Raw genomic sequence first — 5254 nt, 5'->3', positions numbered from 1 at the left:
ATCTTCTGCCCATTTCTTCACTGGGTTGTTTGTGTTTCGGGCGTTCTACCTTCTTTTTAAATATAGGTCTTCACAACCATAAATTTTCTTCTAAGTGTTATTTTGTTGCCTATCAGTAGTTTTGTTATGTTGTGTCTTCCTTTTTATTCATCTCAAAGCATTTTCTAATTCCCCTTGTGCTTTTCTCTTTGATTGGTTATTTTAGAACATGTTATTTAGTTTTCACATATTTGTGGATTTTCCTAATTTCCTTTTGTTCTTGATTTATAATTTTATTCTATTATGGTTGGAAAACATACTTTGTAGGATCCTAATCCTTTTAAATTTATTGATGATTATTGTATGGGTACCATATAGTCTAAATAATGCTCTATGTTCACGTGAAGAATATTTATTTTTCTGTTTTTTTTAAATAATTTTTCTGTTGTTGGATACAGTATTCTCATTGTCTTTTATGTCTAGTGGGTTTATAGTTTTGTGTAGTATTTTTTAAACGTTTTATTTATCTCTGAGAAAGAGAGAGAGAGAGAGTGAGCAGGGGAGGGTCAGAGAGACAGAGAGACACACACACAGAATCTAAGCAGGCTCCAGGCTCTGAGCTGTCAGCACAGAGACCGACACCGGGCTCGAACCCACGAACTGTGAGATCATGACCTGAGCCGAAGTTGGACACTTAACTGACCTAACCAGGCGTCCCTTGTGTGGTATTTTTTAAATTGCAATTTTAAAAAATGATTCTTCTTTTACTTGGAAAAAAAACAATGAAAATAAACAAGTTGATAAAACATTAAGGAAGGAAACTACTAACCAAACCAATATATAAATCAAAACTGAAAACAAATTTTACTTGTATTCATGTAACAAAATAATTTATCTTTGGGGTGCCTGGGTGGCTCAGTCGGTTAAGGGTCTGACTTTGGCTCAGGTCATGATCTCACGGTTCGTGGGTTCGAGCCCTGTGTTGAGCTCTGTGCTGACAGCCAGCTCAGAGCCTGGAGCCTGTTTCAGATTCTGTATCTCCCTCTCTCTCTGACCCTCCCCTGCTCATGCTGTCTCTCTCTCTCTCAGAAATAAATAAAACATTACAAAAATATATTATCCTTTTAAATTTAGTTGCTGTGAAAAATATTTATTTATTTATTTATTTTAATGGAAATACCTGTAATTTAGTTAAAATAATTAATATATACTTGGCACATAAGTAAAGTTTCATTAATTAAGCAGATACTGAAGTCTTTAAATGAGTGCACATTTGAAAAAAATCTCACAATAACTNTGTAATTTAGTTAAAATAATTAATATATACTTGGCACATAAGTAAAGTTTCATTAATTAAGCAGATACTGAAGTCTTTAAATGAGTGCACATTTGAAAAAAATCTCACAATAACTTCCCTCCAAACTTGTCATTTTCATTCTTATAAAAGTGGAAACTCCTATAGGGTTTTGCTTAGGTAAGGTCAGTAATAAAGGGCATTGTTGAGAAGGTAGAGGAACCCTTCCTCGAAGTGTTTTCTTGCTTTCAACAAAATCTGTTGTCTTCATTGTCATCAGTGTTCTGAGTTTTAATTTTTAGCAATCTGCTGCTATTTCAGTTAGAAGCACCTCAGGCTCTAAAGAAACTTCTGTAATGCTTTTGGTCCTGCATGAATTTTTGTGAATGTCGCCATCTTGTGGACTGTTGAGATGTTGGTGGTAGCATTCTTCACCCTGGTTGCGTTTTCACAACTGCAGTCAGTCCTTGCTTTTCAGTTTCTGTTTTGGCAACAGCTCTTTGGAGCTGTGCTACACTCTGTTTTTGTTTTGTAGTTGTTGAGGTGGTGAGAAAATTGAGAAATTATGTCTTACTATTTTTTTTTTAAATTTTTCTTAAATGTTTTATTTACTTCTGAGAAAGAGAGACAGCATGAGCCGGGGTGGGTCAGAGAGAGAGGGAGACACAGAATTTGAAGCAGGCTCCAGGCTCTGAGTTAGTTGTGAGCACAGAACCCGATGCGGGGCTCAAACCCACGAACCGTGAGACCATGATCTGAGCTGAAGTCAGACGCTTAACCAACTGAGCCACCCAGGCTCCCCGAGAAATTATTTCTTACTATTGTGTGTTGTTTTGTAACATTAAACCTATTTTGCTATAAGATTCCTGTTTCACACATTGTGCTCTGTTGACTGGAAGTCCTAGCATCAGCCATCAGACAACAAAAGGAAATCAAAGGCATCAAAATTGGCAAAGAAGAAGTCAAACTTCCACTTTTCACAGAAAAATATTTAATTAATTATAAACTTAAGGATAAACTGCTTCATTTTTTCAATCGTATTTGGTGTATATGTTTATATTGATATCATATAAATTTAATAAAATTCAAAGCAAAAATACATTAAACTGGAAAACAGAAGACATGTATTCTGGATCTGTTTCTGTCACTAACTTGCCATATGACATCCATGGAGAATCTGACCTCTCTGGGCTGTAGTGTCTCTGTCAGTAAATATGGATTATTCTAGCTCCATTTCTCTTTAAACAGGCCAGAAAAAGCATGAGATTTGAGAGAGAAACTCGAGTTTGCTTAGAATTTCACCAATCTCTCCTAAGTGATCTTCACTTCACTAGAACCTGCTTACTGGATTTACAAAATGGGCAGAATAATATATACCTTGTCAAACATTTGCTTGGGTTAAATGAGATTTTATAGTTAATGGAGCTAGTGCAGAATGTTGCCAACAATAGACACTCACTAAATGTTAGTTTCTTTCACACTTCTTTATGAGGAATCAATAAAAAGACTGAATAGTGGTAGCAGTAATAATGATAGTTGCTACACAGTGTCCAGAAAGCTTTCCCATCTGGTAGTAAGGAAAGCTATTAATTCTTATGTAATTCTGTTAATTTTTTACAGGCTAGACAGCTATGAGTTAACAGCAGAAATTTTCTGAAATAAAAATATGAAAGAAAATATTAAATTTATGTCCGTTTTTATCTATTCTTTGTGCAAAAGCTATATTTCTTTGGAGAGTTAGGCAGCTTTCTTTTTATGTCTTTATTTATTTTTTTATTTTGAGTGATGGAAACAGAAAGAAAGCGGGGTAGGAGCAGAGAGAGAAGGAGACAAAGAATCTGAAGCAGGCTCCAGGCTCTGAGCTGTCAGCACAGAGCCTGATGTGGGGCCTGAACCCACAGACTGTGAGATCATGACCTGAGCCGAAGTTGGATACTTAACCAACTGAGCCACCCAGGTGCCCCAGGGGTAGCTTTTAGAGCAATAACAACACTCTTATACCTGGGATTGTTGTTTTTATTTTTATCTCATTTGATCTTAACAGTGTCTGACATATAATAGGAATTTAGCAAATGTCAATTGAATACATAAATTACTCTTTGCAATATCTCACAAAGGTAAGAAACATAGATTTTACTATCAAAACTTTTCCTATGAAGAAAATGAGCCTCAGAGGAGGTCAATTTACTTACCCAAATCACAGGGCAACTTAAAAACTAAATCTGAAATCTAGATATCATCACTACTCTTGTGTTCCTTATTGAATCTCACCATGTGGCTTGATTAAAGTTTCTTAGCCTTTGCATGTCTCTCCTTTCTTCATCTCTAAAATAATGCTTTTATTGTTTTAAAAAGACTTTAATGAAGTTATTAAACAGTATAAGGAGAATTTATGGTGTAATTTTCTTTCCTTAAGGAAAGGCAGTGAGGAGAAAGGCTTCTCATTGCAAGTNGGAGGGTCAGAGAGAGAGGGAGATACAGACTCCGAAATAGGCTCGAGGCTCTGAGATGGCAGTCAGCACAGAGCCCGACGCGGGGCTCGAACCCACGAACCGCGAGATCATGACTTCAGCCAAAGTCGGACGCTTAACCGACTAAGCCACCCAGGCGACCCTCAGCATAATTATTTGAAAAGTATTGGAGAAGGTGCTGGAGGCTGGGGAGAGGTAACAGCCTCTTCTCCAAGCCATCCCTTTGTTTCCAGACTTCTCTGGCGCCAGCAGCCACCCAACCAGGTGCACCAGGGCCGCGAGCTCAGCCTACCACCATAGGCTCTGTGTCAAATCAGCAGTTCACAGGTGGCTGCACCAAGGCCCCTGAGGAGGCACGGCATACCATCCTGAAGGCAGAGGAACTGCAGCTGCTGTGCGGTGTCAGCTTCTCTATGTGGTTCACGTGGGCATGGGGTTCAACTTCCTGTCAATGACAGACCATGCCTGGTTGTGCTTGACCCCTGTGGATGTTTTTGTGCACCAGAGCAAGCTGCACTTGGATAGTTTCCACAGCCTGAAGGAGGCTGAGGCGGTGGAGTTTACCTTTAAGGAGTCTGGCAAGGGCTGGAATCTATCTGAGTCACTGGCCCTGGTAGTGTTATGTACTGGGAGTGAGAGGTGGCTCAAATGGAAGAACATGGAGAAATGCAGATCAAAGGGACACAGGTGCTACAATTGTGGAGGTCTAGACTACCATGCCAAGGAATTTAAGCTGTCACCCTAAGCCAAGAAGCGCAACTTCTGCCAGAACATCAGCCATATAGTGGCCTCATGTCCACTTAAGTCTCAGTGGACCTCCAGCTCATAGGAAAGCAAGCTCTTTTTTGATGAAGAAGAGAAGGAGATCCATAAGCCTGTGCTGCTCTCAGAGGTCCAAAATTGAGCTAAGGGGGTGGAGGCTATCATTTTGTGATCAGAAAGTTTTGAAAAGCAGGTATCAATAGACAGATTGGAGAAAATGGGGACAGGGTGATTAGGGGGCAGCTAGCATTGCCATATATCTCAGGCTCGAGTCCACAACATCACCCTCTTTACCCTTTTGTCAGGGGCGGGGATATAGTGAAGCAAACGAATTCCAACCATGCTCTATACAAATGCATGTGAGGCTTTTGGGGGAAAATCCCTTCCTTCATGCTTTATCTGAGTCTGCCCCAGAATCTCCAGATTTTGAAAGTGGCCTGGATACGGAAATTGTTTTCCTTTTGAAGAATATATAATAATATTTTTCCCTGTCAGAGTGTAAAGATTAAGCATTAGACAAGATTGATGGATGCAACTCAAGAACCACTACATTCTGTGGGAGGGAATCTCTCGGGTAAGACAGGGTTTTCTCTTCATCTTGTCTCATAACTCACTCTTTGGATAGGGTGCTAAGAACTGGTGCAAGCAATGGATTGTGACATAAGCAAAGAGGTTGTTGGGGAGACAGCTGCAGACTTGCTGCTCCTAAGCTTACTCCCACCCCTTTCTGGGATGATCGAATTTTATT

The 5254-nt window shown here is 39.4% G+C and overlaps 1 pseudogene; it reads left to right on the top strand.

Moving 5' to 3' along the window:
- The first annotated feature begins 3977 nt into the window (after positions 1–3977).
- Positions 3978–4648, top strand: LOC144226103 (protein lin-28 homolog A pseudogene; annotated as a pseudogene).
- Positions 4649–5254: the final 606 nt, after the last annotated feature.

This window comes from Crocuta crocuta, unplaced genomic scaffold, assembly GCF_008692635.1.
Source record: "Crocuta crocuta isolate KB4526 unplaced genomic scaffold, BGI_CrCroc_1.0 scaffold8796, whole genome shotgun sequence".
NCBI lineage: Eukaryota > Metazoa > Chordata > Mammalia > Carnivora > Hyaenidae > Crocuta > Crocuta crocuta.
This window is presented reverse-complemented; position numbering and strand designations above follow the sequence as displayed.